Raw genomic sequence first — 20,372 nt, forward strand, 5'->3', positions numbered from 1 at the left:
CGTGTGCGAGGAAGGGTGTTGGGGTTTTGTTGTCCTTTCATGCCTGAGCTAGTACGGTACCATTGTCCTTTTTCGGGTCTTCATGGGTGTCGGGATGGTTTCGGTAAGGGCCTTACAAAGCGACTTAGCGGAAACATTTCTGGTCCGACATTGTCATGCCGGTGCGTTGGACCTTACGCGTCAGACTCTTTCTGATAGTTTGACTGTTTATTCCAATGCCGAGAGTTCTTTGAGACGGATGGGGCTCTGGTTGTGTGGGGTGTGTTTTATGACCCGTACTGTTAGAGCAAGATGTCGGCATAATCGGGGTGATTTTGTGGAGCATCCGGGGTGTGTTGATGGCATTTACACCTTCCATATTCATGGTATTCCGAGACCTTTGGCTCCTTCTACTTCGGATTCTTTTGATGATAGTGTAGAGCTCGTTCGGTGGTCTATATCTTATTTGGATCGTTCTTTGTCTTTAGGCCTTCGTGACCTTGTGAAATCTATTCCTCCTAAGTGCCGTCTTGGGTTTGCTCGGGCTTTGAAAGGGGCCTTGGATGCGGTGTTTGATGCCCCTAGTGATCTCTCCCGCTGGGTTCGTTTGCTTGTTCTACCACTTTGTTTGCTCAGGGCTTTCGCTCCTCGGAGTAATCGTGAGTGTCGGACTACTATTCGGCATCAGCATCAGGAGGAGAGTATTGCAGGGGCTATCCTTGCTGGGGGGGGGGGGGGGGGGGTTTGCGGTTGTTACAAGAGTGCTTTGATGATGGTCTTTCTTCATTTTTACGTGGATGAGGATCGGATTTGAGTGAGCTTAACCTCCGCCAATGTCGGCGGAAGATTTACGATGGCCATTATCTCGCTTCAGACGGGTGCTTTCTTCCTCCGGGGTCGCCCCCTACTCCGATGCCACTCTCGTGGCCCTGCGTGAGAAGCATCCTGTCGCCCCACCTCCTTCATTGCCTCCTCTGTCTGGGGATCATCATCCTCCGGTTGCCTCTTCGGAGGTGGTCTTGGATATGATTCGGAGCTTTCCCGTGGTACTTCTGTGGGAGGGATGGTTTTCGTGCCCAAAGACACCTTATGGGTTGTTTGAGTGGCGCTGCTTGTGGCTATCTCCGATGATTTGATCACTTCTATTACTAGGGTGGTTAATCTTTTTCTTGAGGGTCGGTGTCCTCTTCCTCTGGGTGAGTACATTGCGGCGCCCCTCTCACACCACTCGTCAAACCGGGTGGTGGAGTTCGTCTATTCTTTGTTGGTACGGTCCTGGAGACGGCTTGTCTCTAAGGTTGGTGCTTCTATGGTTGGTCCGTCTTTATCTTCTTATTTTGATGGGCTTCAGTTCGGGGTGGGTGTGTCCGGTGGAGGAGAGGCTATCTTGCATGCCTTGAACCGGCTCATTGAGGCTCGTGGGACTCGGGAGGGCTTTCTATCTTTCTTGGTTGATTTCGCAGAATGCGTTCAACCTTGTTGACCGTTCGACCATGCTTCTGAAGGTCCGCCGTCGTTGCCCGGCTCTCTCCCGTTGGGTGGAGTTTTGTTATTCCAGCCCGGCCCGCCTTTTTTATGGGGAGCACTGCTTGTGGTCTTGTCAGGGTGTTCAGCAGGGTGATCCGTTGGGGCCTTTGCTTTTCGCGTTGGTTTTGCATCGCTTGGTTTGCAAGATCCGGGATACTTTTGACCTCACTTTGCAGGCATGGTACTTAGATGATGGCACCATTGTGGGTGATACTTTGGAGGTGGGGAAGGTTTTGGACTTGATTATGTTAGATGGCCCTCGTTTTGGATTACATCTTAATATCTCCAAGATGGAGGTCTTTTGGCCTGTTGAGGATCCACGGAGTCGGCTTCCTGGGGTTTTCCCCACTTCTATTTCTCGGCCATTGCGTGGTGTTACTGTTTTGGGAGGACCTGTCAGTACTTGTCCTGGTTTTAGCAGTGAGATTGTGGCGACGAGAGTAACTAAGACCATTGAGCTAATGGACTTGGTTGCGAGGATTGAGGACCCGCAATGTGAGTTGCTTCTTCTTCGAGCTTGTACTGGTATTTCTAAGCTCTACTTCTCCCTTCGTACTTGCTCCCCTAGTGTTTTTGGGTCTGTCCATCTTCCTTTTGATGCCGCTCTTCGTTCTAGCTTGGAACGTATTGTCACCGCATTAGAGCCGGGTTTTGGGGATTGGCAGTGGCGCCTTGCTACTTTCCTTTTTCATCTTGGTGGTCTTGGTGTCTATGCGGCGGGAGATGTTTTATTTTATGCTTTTATTGCGTCCCGCTTGCAGTCTGCTGGTTTGCAGGCTAAGCTCCTCGGCCCTTCTGGTATTGTAGCTGCCGGCCCTGCTTTTGATGATGCCGCGCAGGTGTTTACTGCGACTACAGGTTCTGGTATATTAGGTCACCCTAGTGAAATTGCTGCCCTCAAACTTATGAAGAAATTGGCAGACATTTATTTCACGACGGTTGCTGCTGCCTCAGAGTCTGTTTTCTCTTTGACACCACGCCAGCTTGCTTTATGGCAGTCTCAGCAGGGTTCTCACTCCTCTGATTGGTTACGTGCGGTTCCTATCTCAGGGTTGGGGCAGACTATGAACGGGAGGACTTACCGTAGTATCTTTGGGGTATAAATGCGGGTGTTCCGTTATTCACGGTATCTAGGCCTGTCTGCTTGCTCTCGGGTTTTTTCTTTGCCGGGATGTTTTGGGGACCACGTTTGTTTCTTGTCTTTGTCATGCGTGGGCGTTAAACATCGGCATAACCTTGTCCGGGACGCTCTTTTCGACATCTGCTATAGATCTGGTATTACTGCGGGGAAGTAGGTTGATATCGGTTTGGTCGATGAGCATGGTGGCTCTCTTCGTCCTGCGGATGTATTGCTTTATTCTTGGGACAGGGGGCGTGATGTGTGCGTCGACCTGACAGGTTCTTCACCTTTGACTCGGCCCAGGTTGCAGATTTTGGGCGGGCGGGTTGTCGGCCCGATCTTTGCTCGGCGAAAGTGTGCTAAGTATGGGGATTTGTGCGCGGTAGCGGGTTATGGTTTCCTACCTTTCTCTTTCTCTTCACTTGGGGAGCTGGGTTCGGATGCTGTTGCCTTGCTCAAGCGGATCCAGAAATTCTCGGTATCTTAGGATGCGGGGGCTCGGTTGGCCGCTTACATTTTTACTAGACTTAGCTTTGCTATTGCTAAGGGTGTGGGAGCCCAGATTGTCTCTCGGCTCCCCACCAATTTCATGTAAACTTTTATTTTTATTTTAATGAAAGCTGCGCGCATCCCTTTATAAAAAAAAATAATAATAATAATAATAGTAATAATAGTAATAGTAATAATAATAATAATAATAATAATAATAATAATAATAATAATATTATTATTATTATTATTTAATAATAATAATAATAATAATAATAATAACAATAATAATAATAACAATAATAATAATAATAATAACAATAATAATAATAATAATAATAATAATAATAATAATAATAATAATAATAATAATAATAACAATAACAACAACAACAACAACAACAACAACAACAACAACAACAACAACAACAACAACAACAACAACAACAACAACAACAACAACAACAACAACAACAACAACAACAACAATAATAATAATAACAATAATAATTTAGAGAGAGGAGAGGAGATGAGGAGGAGATTTCGGGGAGATTGAGCACTTGTCATCACACCCACCGTCAGCCACCTCACGTCGCCGCCGTCATCCAAGAATCATCATCGTCGGCAACCTCACGTCGCCGTCGTTCATATTTTGGGTTGTGGTGTTTTTGTTTCGGAGGTTTATATATGCGGTTTTGTGCGTTTTTTTTGTTTCCTATTAGAGTTGTGACGATCTATGTGGGTGGTTGTCCTGAGTCGCCTTTGTGATGACGACTTCTACCTGGCGTCGACAGCCTTGACCCGCTGCGTTGGTGGCGGTTTTTAGGGTTCGCTTTTTTATTTGCCTTTTCCGTTTCGCATTTTTAAGGTTCTGTTTTCTTCTTGACTGGTGGTTGTTTTCTGCTCTTCACAGTGTTGACCGTCGCTTATAGTTGTCACCGGGACGGTGTTTGGTTTAGGGTTTTGATCCTCCACGGCGGCCTTTTCTTTCTTTCCTGTTTCTTTTTGCGTTTTTCTTCTTAACGCCGCTGCTTTGCCGGGTTTGTCTCACCTGCTGCCGTCGTGGATTGCTGTTGCACTCGGTCTTGCCGTTGGGGGATTGATGTGGTTGGTGGTTATGCTAAGATTCTTGGTAGTGACATGTATCTTATATGTTCATCTCGTCCTGATATTACATATTCTATTGGGAGATTGAGTAGATATTCTCATAATCCCGGTCATGATAATTGGAGTGCATTACACTACAAGAAATCAGAACAAAGGCGACTGTTCTCAGTCGCCACTATAAATACAGCGACTAAGAACCGTCGCCCGCACTTCGTAGCAAGGTTTAGTCGCTCGAGTGATTTTCCTCGATCGAGTGATTTCATTCTGCTCGATCGAGTAGGTTCTACCGCAGGGGGTATTTTACGCAAAGATATTTTATTTCCTATCTTGAGAATAAATAGGATGACGGCAGTAGAACAAAGAAGGACTTCTTTTACCTTTAATTTTTGGATCTGAAAAAACTTCTTCTTCTTTCCTTTTCTCTCATTCCTTCTTTACTCTATAGACCTAATTACTCCATTGCTACTCTCTTGTATTCGGTATTTCTACTCCTTATTTCGGTTAATTATTATTGCAATTTCATTCTTGTTTTCATCTTTTCTATTGGTTTCTATTTCTCTTGTCTTTATTGGCAATTTATTCATTATGTCTAGTTTAATTGTCATGGTTATTGTTCTTATTCCCTCAACTTTGATTATGCATAGCTAAATCTTCTATGCTAGGACATAGGGGAGCCATGGTAACTAGGGAATCATGAATAGGTGATTAGGGTTTGGCGTAAATTTAGTTTGTGTTGTTAACCATTGCAATTATCTGTAATCAGCTGCTTGAATCGACGCATGTAGCTAGTTAATTTCGTTATGCCCTGACCTAGATCGAGAAATTAGAAGGGGTAAGACCTGCAATGAACATTAGGGCATGCTAGTGAGTGTGAAAGCTAAGCTAGTAGTTTTTAGGGCGAATAGCGGACCGAGAGGACCTTTTCATTACCCTGCAGACCGAATTTATGCTGACCTGTGACCCTAGATTGGACTCCTAGAAAACCATGGTGAACCGACTGTCCTAGCTATCTCTCTTTATTTGCCAATTTCTCTATAGTTAAACCCTTGTCTCTTCTCTTCTCTTCTCTCTCTCCTTACAACTTCGTAGTTTAGAATTAAATCAATCAGAACCCAAAGAAACGGTTACTTAGACAGACTTAGTTTAGCATACATTTTCCCATCTCTCTGTGGATTCGATACCCGACTGCCTCTACTACATTTTATAGGGACCAGTTGATTTTATTTTTGATAGGGTTGCGACAGCCGTGTCAAATTTTGGCGCCGTTGCCGAGGAGGTGGCGTAATTTAGTTGCTTTATTTTAAGTTTGTCTCTCGTCTCAAGGAATTTATTCCTTGAGACTGATCTCATATTTTCTCTAGTGCTGTAACTGTATTGCAGGTAATCTGTCCTAGAAGAGGACACCGTTATATCTGCTATGCTTACAACTTTATTTTGCTAAGATGTCGAACATCGCCAGTCACTCAGAATCTACGGTGGATTCTCTGCCTAAAGGTTTCCTGCTTCCTACTACAGATGCGGGCACCTTTGGAATTCATCCATCCTACATTCAGTTGGTTGAGAGGAATCTCTTCAAGGGGATAGATGGCGAGGATCCATGTAAGCATATAGAGTTGTTTACGGAGTATTGCTCTACCATTCCTTTAGCTGCTGGGGTGAAACATGATAGGGTTAAGGGAGTCTTTTTTCCTTTTTTATTTGACTGATGATGCCCGGGAATGGTTGAGAGACTTGGATAGAGAAGATGCCAGTGTTACTGACTGGAGTTCCTTAGCCTTAGCCTTCTACAGAAGGTATTTTCCACCACAGCGCACCAACGCGCTGAGAGGCCAAATCACCACTTTTACATAATTGGCCACTAAAGATTTATGCTTCAGACTAGTTTCAAGAAGTTAGTTCGCTCCGTACCTCATCATGGTTTCCAACGATGATTCTTATGTGCCCAATTTTACAATGGGTTGTATGCCGATCAAAGGGCCGTGTTGGATAATGCAGCCAAAGGGAGATTTCATAAAAATATTGAAGATGACAAGGGATGGCGTCTTATCGAAGAAATGGCCATTCATGTAGCTGAGCATGGGAATCCCAGAGGGGGTAGACGAGTGAATGAAAGAGCTTGCGAATCTCTAGTGGCTGAAGTGAAAAGTCTTAGTGGAAGGCTTGATAATTCGGAGATTCTACAAACTTCAAGTGGACATGAGCAAGTTCATGCTATGATCGAGTAAGAGGTGATTTATGGCAGATGCGGTACCGAAGGACACAATCCTATTACTTGTATGGCGGATGTAGAGCGAGTTCGTGCTTACCAACAATATAAGCAAGGATTTCCGTTCTCTAAACTTTATGAAGAGTTAACCATGCCAAGTACCTCTAGTCCTCCTAATCCGATGCCACAACAAGTCGATTCACCTTCTACAAATGTAGAAATTGTGGAGTTAAAGTCCTTGGTGCTATCCCTAGCACTTCAGCTCGAGAGAAACTCAAACAGAGCTGGAAATTCTATAGAAAAGTTGCAAGACCAAGTCGCGCAACTTACATCTGAGCAAACAAATCAAGTGAATAGATCACCTCCTTGTAACTTGATTAATGCAATCAATCTCCGAAGTGGTCTTACTTATGATGGATCAAAAATGTCGGAAAATGCTGATATACTTGTTGATGAACCTCCGGAAACTGTTTTGGAAGAACACATTGACGACGTCCATGCTGAACATCGACCAAATGCTCGATCGAGTGAATCTGGTACTCGATCGAGCAGTTTCTCCTATGAAAGTCTTCGATCGAGTGATGTAAGGTCTCGATCGAGGAGTGCTCAAGTCGAAGAACTCAATCGAGAGGTCTGTGTTCCTCGATCGATTAATTCCCCTGAAGAAAGTTCTCGATCGAGTGGAAATTGTACTCGATCGAGTACAAGTAACAGTGTAATACTACGGTTTTATGTGTCTATAGGTACTCTATCGAGTGGGGCTTACTCTGTCGAGTAAGTAGTTTTTGATGCAAAACAGTAGACTGCCTTTAGGGTACTCGATCGAGTAAGTTGGGGACTCGATCGAGTAAGGGCCACTCGATCGAGTAAGTCACTTACTCGATCAGTGTGTTTTACGGGCTAAGTTTGACGGGTTTTGTTAATAATGCGAGATTAATATAAAAGGGTTTGTCATTATTTCTTAAACATCTTTTCAACATCCTAAACATTTAAAGAGACGATTAGAGGTTACATGCTTTGCTTCTTTCGCATTATTGGCAAATCCCTAAGCTAAGTTCGTCGGATAATCTTGTTCTTTACACCGTTGTGATCATCGTGTCAGGGGTAAGTTCCTTATATAATTTATGTTGTGTTTCATTGAGTTTCTTTAAAACCCTAATGAGGTATTATTGGGGTTTTTGGGTGATTTGTATGGTTGTGGTGGTAATTGTATGTATGCATGTTATAGGAGGAGGATTCGTAGAGGAGACTTTCTGATTAGCTGCTAGATCGTCTGTGGTGATTACTATCTCAGGATGGGTTTCCCTACTCAGTATTGGTTATATGGCATTGTTGTTGTTGTTGTTGTTGTTGATTCTTTATCGTATTGGCATTGGTTTTGGTAATTGTTGTTTGTATAAGGTGATTGTTGTATAACTGTCTGTGATCTTCGGGGTGCAGCCCTGGCTGAGTGGAGTCACTTGCGAGAGTGGCTTCACGCCCTTGATTCGCCTTCTGTGGAACCCGCCACTAAAGGGATGTGCACATTAATGAACATGGGTTTATCGCTCGGATGAGATGAGCGGGGCTTAGATGGGAACGGCTGCAATCCCCCACTGGCGGCGAGGAGTACTTGTTGCGATGGGTACTCTGGCAGGACTACACACTCAGTGTGTAGTCAGGTGTGTGGAAATGAGATGGAGTTATGGTGATTGAGTTGTGCTGATTGAGTTGTTTGTAATTCTGTTTCTTTGCAGCTATTATTTTATGTAATCAGTACTGACCCCGTTTAATTGTTTTAAAAACTGTGGTGATCCATTCGAGGGATGGTGATCAGTTGTTGAGCAGGTATGATGGCTTACGCGAGGGATAGCTGGGATGGAGTCATCGCATGTCGTAGAGTCTTCCGTTGTGTCATGAACTAGTTGTTTTTAGTCGTTTGGATTTTGAGAACATTTGTATTTCTTTTTATCAGTTTTGGATTTGAATTATATCACTTAAACTTTATTATTATTTAAGTACGTTTCGTTATTGTCCATTTGATTATCATTGCCTCGGGTAACCGAGATGGTAGCACTTCCATGCCTTAAGTGGTCCTGGTAAGGCACTTGGAGTATGGGGGTGTTACAAAGTGGTATCAGAGCGACGATCTTGAAACCTGTAACCAATGAACCTAATGAACATAGGGAGTCAAACTAAAATGAACTCGGGTAGGAGTTGTAGGAGCTAATGCAAAGACTTGGGAGACGTCCTAAAGTCGCGAACTCGCCTTAGAACTTTGAACCGGTCACCATGGGATGTGAGTCGGGATCGCTATGTGTTTAGCTTGTGTGTTATGTATCTATATAGTAACATGTTGTGTGAATTGGTGGATGCATGTATGTGGAGGATAAGAGATGTGGGGTGAAGGACGATGATGATATGAATATATATATATATATATGTCATTGATTGAATACGTGAATTGCATGATAGTTGATTTATAACATGGCTTATTAGAAACAAGGAAGGGAAGTTATTGTTGTTTGTGTATATAAAGAGAAATCGTATATATATATATATGTGTGTGTGTGTGTGTGTGTGTGTGTGTGTGTGTGTTTGTTTGTCGGTTTGCATAAAAGTAAAGTTGGTTGGAAAGTGCTGAGATAAGCATGGGGGTAGTATACAAGTCAGCATGACTCGATCGAGTGGGGGGCACTCGATCAAGTAGGTGAATGACTCGATCGAGTGGGTGTAACTCGATCGAGTAGGTAGTTCTTCGTTTCTGGGCAGTAGTGTGTTTTTGGGCACTCGATCGAGTAGAATGGGCACACGATCGAGTGGGGTCAACTTGATCGAGTACGTCTTTGGGTACATTCTAGTCAGATTCTGGAGTCGAGGCACTCGATCGAGTAAGTGGGCAACTCGATCGAGTGGGTTGTGGCACTCGATCGAGTAGGTTCTTTACAAGTCGTTTTTGTGTTTTGAGATATGGGGTGTGTGTTCATGTTTACCTTTTCTTATATAGTTCCAAGATGCCGCCGAAAAGAAACGCGTTGTATGCTAGGGCCGAAAACATGAGTGTGGATGAGATTGTTAAGATGTTGGAGCACCAAAATGCTCTTACTGAGGCTTTGAAGAAAGTGGGGAAAGATAAAGAGGCGGGGCCAAATCACTCCAAAATTGTATACATATAGCGAGGTTTAATCCTAAGGAGTACATGGGAACATGGGCGCCAATTCTGCTGGATAATTGGCATAGAGAGATGGAAAATATACTCAATTTGGTTCATTGCCCAGAGGAACTTTGAGTGGAACAAGCTGCGTTCTACTTGAGGGAAGCAGCCGGTGAGTGGTGGGATAAGGTTAAGGTGAGTGCTCTGGACTTATATGTGAAACAGGGGTTACCTGCTATACCATGGGATGAGTTTAAGAGGGCTGTGAGGCGAGAGTTTGTGCCGGAGCATGTGCGTAGTAAGCTGAGAGAGGAGTTTGATGACTTTAAGATGACTTCTGACATGACCGTTGCTAAGTACTATCATAAGTTCAACGAGAAATCTAGGTACGCAGTGGACATGGGGCTGAGCCAAGAGAACTTGACATTGAGATTTGAGAAGGGGTTGACACCCAAGATTATGGAGAAGTTACCGGTAGAGGTCCTTACAGATGTCAAGGAGGTGTATGAGCGTGCCGGGAGAGCTGAGAGGTTAGTAGAGATGACCAAGGAGAACCGAGAGAGAGCTTTTGAGAAGAGGAAGGCTGAGAGTGAGGGTGGTTATCAGTCTATTTATAAGAGGGGAGACCATAACCAGGTGAGAGCTTACTCTTTATGGTCGGGGTTTAGCAGTGGAGCTTCTTACGGGCGTGACCGTGGTGGTGGTAGTGGCAGTTGGGGCTTGTCTTGCTTTAACTGTAGCGGTGTGGGCCACAAGAGGCATGAGTGTACCAGTGCTGTGAGTGAGGGTTTCTAGAGACCGTCACAGGGGAGTTTCTCTCAGTATCCATCGTAGAGTTATGCTAGTAACAAGCCGACTGGGTCGTGGAATAATCGGGGTGGTCAGAGTAATAACAATGGTGAGGCTAACTACAATGGCGGTAATTCATATCAGCGACCGGCGACGAACAACAACAACCTGGGGTCGGCTGCTAAGCCATCTACCTCAGCTAGTACTGTCCATGGAGGTGGGCAGAAGACCAGTGGTAAGCTGTTCATTATGGAGAAGAAAGCAGCAGAGGACGATGCTTACGTTATCACCGGTACTTTTCTTGTTAATGGAGTCTTTACCTTTTTTTTGTTTGATTCAGGGGCATCACAGTCGTTCGTATCATCGAGTCATGCTAAACTTTTGGGTTTGAGTGAGTATGAGTCTGTAAAAGAGGAAGTTTTTATACCGTCGGGTGAGTCTGTATCTTGTGGGCGGTTGTATAGAGGTGTGTCTATGATAGTTGGGCAGGTTGACCTACCAGTGGACTTGTTATAGTTTCCTTTGGATGGTTTTGAGATGATAGTTGGTATGGACTGGTTGGGTAAGTACAAGGCTAAGATATATTGTCATCAAAAGAGGGTTTCTTTGAGAGGTCCCAAGGGGATTAGTGTGTCTTATCGTGGGTTTATTGTCAAACCCAAAGTTAAGTTGATTGCAGCAGTGACTTTGAAGTCTTATCTGAGGAAGGGGTGTCCGTTGATATTATGCCATGTGAGAGACCATAGTATAGAGAGTCCGACAATTTAACAGATACCAGTTGTGGGAGAGTTTCCAGATGTCTTTCTAGATGAGATACCGGGTTTGCCACCGAAGAGGGAGATAGATTTCAGTGTTAAGCTGAAACCGGGGACGAGGCCAATCTCTAAGGCACCGTACCGTATGGGTCCTAAGGAGTTGGAGGAGCTGAAGAAACAGCTGGATAATCTGATTGAGAAGGGATACATTAGACCTAGTGTATCACCGTGGGGAGCACTAGTCTTGTTTGTGAAAAAGAAAGATGGGAGTTTGACGTTATGCATCGATTATAGGGAGCTGAACAGAGTTACAGTGAAGAACAAGTATCCTTTGCCGAAGATAGATGATTTGTTTGATCAGTTGAACGGTGTAGCGGTCTTTTCTAAGATCGATTTGAGGTCGGGTTACTATCGTCGGTTCGTGAAGGATTTCTCCAAGATAGCCAGACCGATGACAGCTTTGATGAGGAAAGAAAACAGGTTTCGTTGGGATGAAAGTTGTGAGACGGCGTTCCAAATATTAAAGGAGCGTTTGACCACAGCTCTAATCTTAGCATTACCTGAAGGGAGTGAGAACTTTGAAGTGTACACAGATGCTTCAAAGAATGGGTTGGGTTGTGTGTTGATGCAGAACGGGAAAGTAATTGCCTATGCTTCTAGGTAATTGAAGCCTTATGAGGAGAACTATCCGACACATGATCTAGAGTTGGGTGCGGTTGTATTTGCTCTCAAGATTTAGAGGCACTATCTTTATGGGGCGGCCTTTAAGGTGTTTTCAGATCACAAGAGTCTCAAGTACATCTTCACTCAAAAGGAGTTGAACATGAGATAGAGGAGGTGGATGGAGCTGATAGGGGATTATGACATGGATATTATATACCATGAAGGGAAAGCTAATATGGTTGCAGATGCCTTGAGCAGGAAGAGTGTGCATTCTCTATGCACAGCTATGTCTTTGATGAGGTTGAGAGATGAGGTGGGGAAGATGGGGATACATATGATACAGAAAGGGGATGCTATAGGGGATTTGACGGTGGAGCCAGACCTTAATGATGATATTCGCAGGAAACAGGCGTTGGATCCTAAGATTGAGGAGTGGAGAGCTGGAGTAGAGAAAGGGACAGTGTCTAGATTCTCTATTCATACAAATGGCAGTGTGAGATTTGATGGGAGATGGTGTGTTCCTAGTGATGAGGAGTTGAAAAAGATGATCATGACAGAGGCTCATTGCACACAATATTCGTTACACCCAGGCGGTGATAAGTTATATAAAGATTTGAAGAAAACTTTATGGTGGCCTGGGATGAACAAGGAAACAACTGAGTTTGTGGCTCGTTGTTTGACATGTCAGCGAGTTAAAGGGGAGCAGCGACGACCAGAAGGTAAGATTCAGTCTCTTGAGGTACATGAGTGGAAGTGGGAGTCCATTTATATGGATTTTATAGTGGGTTTGCCGAGAAGTCAACAGGATAATAACATGATATGGGTTATAGTTGACCGTCTGACTAAGTCAGCTCACTTCGTGCCGATGAAAGATAATTGGACCAAGATACAGTTAGCCTTGGCTTATAGGAAGCATGTAGTTCATTTGCATGGGGTGCCTAAGGATATAGTGTCCGATAGAGATGCGAGGTTCATATCACGGTTTTGAAAAGAATTGCAGGAGTTCATGGGAACTACCTTAAAGATGAGTGTTAGGTTCCTTTGATTGATGATAACATGCCCATTTAATGTGTGTTCTCTTAGTTTACCTTTTTCAGATTTTATGATCAAATCAAGCTTGGAATAAGATGTGTTGAATTGTTGATCACCCAAAGTATAAAGTCATTTGTGTCATCTAATGTACAAGTTAGGGAGTAGAGTACTTAAAAGCAATAATGACAGTCAAGACTACTGTTACGCTTACAAGTAACAATAGCTTGGACTGTCACCATGATCCGTAACACTTGAAATTCATTTTCACTTTTCAAAATCCTTTTTGTTTTTCTAAAGTGACTTGGACTTAAAAGATAACTTTCAGATTTCTCTCTAAGGATTTGGGTTTCTAGAAAAAAGGTTTAGCTAATTATCAATTCAAATTATTTCCTCTTTGTGCCAATTTGACTCCTTAGTCCTTTGTAAAACAAGGATTGTTTTTTTGCCATTTTGGTGAAAACTTGTCACCTTGTGACTTATCTTTCACTCTTTATTTTATGAAAAAACAAAGGGCTCTTTTGGATAATTACAAACCTTCTTTTCTTCTTTTACCTTTTGAAAGAGTACCTTCTTTTGTGCAAGTTTGGGGAAGTGTTGGTCTTCATCACATGTGAAGACCTTTTAATTTATAAACCCTAAATCACCCACCTTGCTTGCCCCCTCTATAAAAAGAGTGCCCCATCTGATATTTTCCACAAGACTTTTCCTGAGAATTTAATTAAGTTTGCAAAAACCGTTTTCAAAGTTTAAAACCGTGTCATTGTTTTGCAAAGCTTTCAAAAGTCTTCAAGTGTTACAATCATAATCACTGGTGCTTTAAGTACTAAACTCTCTCACTTATGAACCGTTTGATCTTGTAAAGTTGTCCATATCACTTCTTGTTAAGAATCTGTCCGTGGAAACTTGATCCATAAAACGTTCTAAGTTACTGTGTAGAGTTTAGGACGAAGTAGTCCATTGACTCTTTGGCAACCGGAGTAGGTTGCGAGTTGTCTTGTTCTTGAACGGAGTAGTTCTTGAACTTGTGTCACAACCGGAGTAGGTTGTTGGTCTTTTTATTGTACGGATTTTTTAGTAGTCGGAGTAGATCACTAAAAATAATCAATAAAAAGTAGATTGGACGTAGGCACTTGAGTTCTTGCCGAACCAATTAAAAAATCTCTTGTTTGATTCTCATTCGTTTTTATTCCGCTGCTTTTATATTGTCTTACCTTGTTATTTGCTTAACTATTGAGTAACAGTTCCACATACTGTCACATTCGGTCTGTAGCCTCTACTCCATACGCTGAGACGAATAGCAACAGTCAGAACCTTTTTTATCTTAAGACTTTAACAAACTTATCTTTTAATACTCGTTTAATCATTCAATATTAATCGATGTATTCACTTATCTTCCATATTATCAAACAACTTACTTTAATTCAATAAAGTTTAAGTTGAATTTTTTTTAAATAGTACCTAATTCACCCCCTCCCCCTCTTAGGTACTTGAATCCATAAACTCTTTAATTGGTATCAGAGCCTCGTGCTCTTGATCGAGGCTAATCGCCTTAGAGTTTGATTCTTGGGTAATGGATTCCGAGAAACACCCCAAGATCCCGGTCTTTACCGGTGCAAATTTTGGATGGTGGAAACTCAAAATGGAGCCTTACATCAAAAGTATTGACTATCAATGTTGGACCATCATCCAAAATGGACCTCTTGTTATTGAGGAAACCGACATGCTAACCGGTTTCACCAAAACCAAAGAGGAAAAAAATTACAATGAAAATGATTTCAAACTTGCCGAAAAGAACTCCAAAGCAATGTGTATTCTTCAACGTTGTGTTGGTGAGGGGGAAGTTAGTCGAATCTATGGATGTTCTACGGCAAAATCTAGTTGGGATTCTCTTGTACTTGCTTATGAGGGGACTTTCCAAGTTAGAAAACACCATTTTGACCTTCTCATGCAACAATATGAGATGTTTAGAATGTCAAAGGACGAGTCCATAAATAGCTTTTCTTCACGTTTTTCTTGTATTATTAATGAGCTAAAAAGTCTAGGAAGGAATTTCGAGTTCGAGGACATCATTCGAAAAATCCTTCGTAGTCTAACCTCTAAGTGGCAACCCAAAGTTACCGCCATAGAGGAAGCCAAAGATTTGTTAACCCTATCTCTTCATGAACTAATGGAATCACTAATGGCTTACGAGTTTAATCTCGACAAGCATTCTAGTGAGTCCTAAAAGGGAAAGAGTCTCGCCCTCACATCCTCTCCAAGTGATGGAGAAGATGAGGAGGAAGACGAGTTCGCTATGTTCTCAAGGAATTTAGCCGGGTTAGTCAATGGTCAAGGAAACAAAAGATTCAATAATAATTACTCGAAAAAACGCTTTCCTAAGAAACGATCTAATTCCACCGTGGGATGCTTTAAGTGTGGTGATAAAACTCACCAAATTAAAGAATGACCCAAGTGGGATGAAATCAAATCTAAGGAAAAATGAGATAAAGTTAAAAAGGACTACAAACATAGAGTCATGAGTGCTATTTGGGGAATGTCCGACTCCGAGGAAGATGAGGAACTAGAGGCTAAAATGTGTGTTACAAGTCATCTTAAGGACAAAGTCTCAAAAACTTCAAAAAACGAACACCTTAGATGCCTCATGGCTAATCCCGATGACTCCGAATCCGATTCCGACAATGAGGTAAATCATCTAAAGGCCAAGGCTAGAACTTACTCCAAAGATAAAGTATGTAAGCTTCTTGACCAACTTTTTGATAAGTGTCGGTTTCAAAATGATAAACTTGAGGTCATGCAAAATGAGATTGAGGAAATTGCTCAAAAGAACTTTAACCTTAAGAATGAATTAAAAGCAACTGACAGCGTCACTGTCACCTCTGAGGCTTATAATGAAGTAAAGAGAGTCAACAAATTGAACAAACAATTGACTAAAGAATTAGAGCGTCTTAAGATGACCCCCACGGACGTCTTCGACCTTGAAAATTTCAACACTACCTTGGTGATGCAATTCTCCTTACTAACCAAGGAACGTGATGATCTTTTAAAGGACAAAGATGCTCTCGAAAATGAAGTGTATGACCTTGTGGTTGAGTAGTAGACTTGAGAGAAACAGTGTCTGGAACTATTGCATCCAACAAACACTTAGACGAGTCAAATAAAAATGTTAAGTGTTTGGTCAATGAAAACGAGCGTCTAAAAGGTGATGTAGTCAATATCAAGAAAGAAATAGGAGTCCTTCATGAAAAGCTTACCTTTTTTCAAAAGGGTATGCCCGAATGTAGCACTTCTAGATCTAATCTTCATCAAAGATCCGAAGAACTCGTTGATCTAAGCAAACGTCTTGATGAAATGACATCCAAGTATGAGGAGTCTAAAGAGAAAATTGGATATCTTGTGTCTAAACTCAATAATCACACCCATGACTTCATAATTGAGAAAAGGTTGTCTATAGAAAGTGTTAAGAATGATGAACTCAAAAAGGAGAAAGAAAAGAACTTGCACCTTCTCACCAAAGTCAATGATTTGACTAAAGAACTTGTGAATGCTAAAAACGTCACTGAGAAATGGGAAGGAAGTCAAACCGTGTTAAACTTTCTCACGAGTCAAACTGAAAAATGTAACAAAGTTGCCGGTTTGGGCTTCAAATGGAACAGTCAGACGACAGACTGTTACATCCAGAAGCCTAAAACTGATTTTAGAAGAAGGAAATACGTTGGTCTTCCCGAATACATTATTTGCAACTATTGTGGTAAGAATGGTCATGTCTTCAATACTTGTAGACAAAGATTTAATGACATTAACAAGAACATCAAAGTTGCAAAGCAAATATGGATTAGGAAAGACATCGTAAGATATGTTGATCACAAAAAGGGACCCAAGTTTGTTTGGGTTCCTAAACTCAAAGTCTAATCTTGTGTAGGGCTTGGTGAGAGGCGGCCGCAATTGGTACTTGGATAGTGGATGCTCTCGTCACATGACGGGTGATAGAAGCCAATTCCTCTCACTTAAAGCGTATAATGGTGGCACGGTAAGGTTTGGTGACAATAAAAAGGGTGAAGTAATTGGCATTGGAAAGGTTGGTAAGTCACCATTACTTTGTGTCAACAACGTGCGGCTTGTCAAGGTTTGAAGCATAATCTCCTTAGTATTTCTCAACTTTGTGATAAGGGTAATATGGTTGAATTTAGTACCGATTTGTGTCGTATTTTTGATGCTACAACCCATGAGTTGATTCTTGAAGGTAGACGTGTCAAAGATGTCTACCTAACTGACTTGAACATGTTGTCCGGTCATACTATGTCTTGTATGAGTGTAATGAAAAATGATCCTTGGTTGTGGCACAAAAGATTCGGACATGTTAGTTCTAAAACTCTTAATACCCTTAGAAGACTTGACTTAGTAGAAGGCTTTCCTAACATGAAATTTGAATTTGATAAATTGTGTGATGAATGTGATAGATGCAAACATGTTAGAAGCTCCTTTAAATCCAAAAGATGTGTTAGTACCTCTCGTCCTCTTCAACTATTGCATATTGACCTTTGTGGACCTATGAGAACTAGGAGTAGAGGTGGTAGCCATTATGTGTGTGTCATTGTTGATGATTTTTCTAGATTTGTTTGGGCTCTCTTCTTGAGCTCCAAAGATGAGGCATTTGATGAATTTAAAATTTGGTTAAAAATAATCCAAAACAAACTTGACTTAAAACTTGTTTCCATAAGAACGGATCATGGAACCGAATTTGAAAATTCATCATTTGGTGCCTATTGTGATGATAATGGCATTGACCACAATTTTTCGGCTACTAGAACTCCTCAACAAAATGGAGTGGTTGAACGCATGAATAGAACTCTTGAAAGTATGGCTTGAACTATGTTGTTATGTAGTAAATTGCCTAAGAACTTTTGGGGTGAAGCGGTAAATACCGCTTGTTACATTTATAGCCGTGTTATGATAAGGAGCATACTTAATAAAACACCCTATGAATTACTACGTGGAAGAAAGCCCAATATCTCATATTTTAGATGTTTGGTAGCAAATGTTTTGTCCATAACAATGGTAAAAATAACTTGGGTAAATTCGATCCACGCAGCGATGAAGCAGTCTTTATTGGTTATTCCGATTATAGCAAGGCCTATAAAGTGTAAAATAAACGAACCATGTTAATTGAAGAAAGTGTCCATGTCATTTTTGATGAATCTAGTATGCTTGGACAGGTACAAAGTGTAGAAGAAGACGATGATGAAGATGAGTTCGAGATTGGTCTTGTTCGAAAGGACTTTGTGTTTGAAGAAGTGAAAGCATTGAACAATGACACTGATCTGCAACAACCTCAGGGACTGTTGCATCCAAATGAAAGCAACAATCCAGGGGGAACACGTGGTAACTCTACTGCCACTATTTCTTCTCAGGACGCAACAGACCCAACGACTGTTGCCTCCACTTCCAGAAATGAAGATATTGTTGAGAATGACCTCTCTAATCAGGAGGAAACAGTCACTGAGACTGCTACTGCTGAGGGGGAACAAGAAACCATTGTTCCAAAGAAGTGGAAACATCAAAGCTCTCACCCACTCTCAAATCTCACAAGTGATCTTAATTCTGGAATTCGAACAAGATCCTCCCTCAACAATCTTGCCCATCTTGATGAGTATTGTGCCCACAATGCTTTTCTTTCTCAAGTGGAACCAGCTAATGTGACAGTCGTCCTGACTGATGCTGACTGGTTAATAGCTATGCAAGAAGAACTTAATCAATTCAGGAGGAATGAGGTATGGCACTTAGTTCCTAGACCATCTAATCGTACCGTCATTGGTACTAGATGGGTCTTTCGCAATAAGCTTGATGACTCGGGAGAAATCGTAAGGACCAAGGCTAGACTAGTGGTGCAAGGTTATAACCAATAAGAGGGTATTGACTACGATGAAACCTATGCACCGTTAGCTAGACTTGAAGCCATACGATTACTTATAGCTTTTGCGGCTCACAAAGACATTAAACTTTTCCAAATGGATGTTAGAACCGCTTTCTTAAATGGGTATTTGGAAGAGGATGTATTTGTGGAGCAACCTCCGGGCTTTAAAGACAATGATTTGCCTAACCATGTTTTCAAATTAGACAAAGCTCTTTATGGTTTAAAACAAGCACCTAGGTGTTGGTATGATAGATTGTCTAAATTTCTTATTGAAAATGGTTTTAGAAGAGGCTCCGTTGACAAAACATTGTTTTTAAAGTCACAGTCAGCTGAACTGTTGGTTGTCCAAGTATATGTCGATGACATTATATTTGGTGCAACAAATGAACTCCTTTATGTGTACTTTTCGGAACTAATGAAATCGGAGTTTGAAATGAGCATGATGGGTGAGCTAGGATTTTTCCTCGGGCTCCAAATCAAGCAATCAAAGGATGGAATCATGATCCATCAACAAAAGTACATTAAGGAAATGCTTAAGAAATTTGGAATGACTAATGGTAAGTCTCATGATACACCTATGGTAGCCGGGTCCAAATTGGACAAAGATGAACTCGGTAAGAATGTTAGTGAAAAGGTGTATAGAGGAATGATAGGCTCACTTCTCTACTTGACCGCAAGTTGTCCCGACATTCTCTTTAGTGTTTGTTTATGTGCTAGGTTCCAAGCAAATCCGAAAGAATCCCACTTTAAAGCCGTCAAACGAATTCTTCGGTACTTGATTGGAACACAATATCTCTACTTGTGGTACCCTTACATTGTCCATTTGATCTCATAGGCTTTTCGGATGCGGACTATGCGGGTTGCATGGTAGATCGAAAGAGCACTTCCGGAATTGCAACTTTCTTGGGTCCTTGCTTGATTTCATCGGGCTCAAAGAAACAAAATACGGTAGCTCTTTCAACGGCCGAAAGTGAGTATGTTAGTGCCGCACAATGTTGTTCTCAACTTCTTTGGGTAAGACAACAACTCCTTGATTTTGGTATTATTTTTGACTCTGTTCCCATAATGTGTGATAATACGAGTGTAATAAATATATCCAAAAATCCGATTCAACATTCCAAAACTAAACATATTGATTTCCGTCACCATTTCATTCGTGATCATGTGGAAAAAGGACATATTCGACTTATCTTTTGTAAGACCGAAAATCAAATTGCCGACATATTTACTAAGCCACTTGCTAGAGAACATTTTGAGAAATTTAGACTAGAAATTGGGTTAATTAGTTGTTTGTGATTTCTAATGTGAGTCTTACTAATTTCTCCAAATGATTAACTAAAATGGACATATGTTATTGCATATTCTTAGTGCACTCATACCATTTTTACCGAAAATTGATACCATACTCGTGATTCGGTAATCACTCAACCTCATATCTAAATTTACGTTTATATTATACCTTGCTTTTAATTTTGAGTGATCAACTTCATTTATTGGGCCGACCTACCACCACTTCCCTCATTTATAATTGGGCCATTATACCACCAAAATCCCTTCGTCCAAAAACCTCAAACCCACAAAAACCGTCTCCCTTTACCTCTTCCTCTCCCTCACCTACCCTATAACCTTTTTACCCACCATGGTTAAAACATCATTCAACA

The sequence above is a fragment of the Silene latifolia genome, chromosome 6, assembly GCF_048544455.1.
Source record: "Silene latifolia isolate original U9 population chromosome 6, ASM4854445v1, whole genome shotgun sequence".
Lineage (NCBI taxonomy): Eukaryota > Viridiplantae > Streptophyta > Magnoliopsida > Caryophyllales > Caryophyllaceae > Silene > Silene latifolia.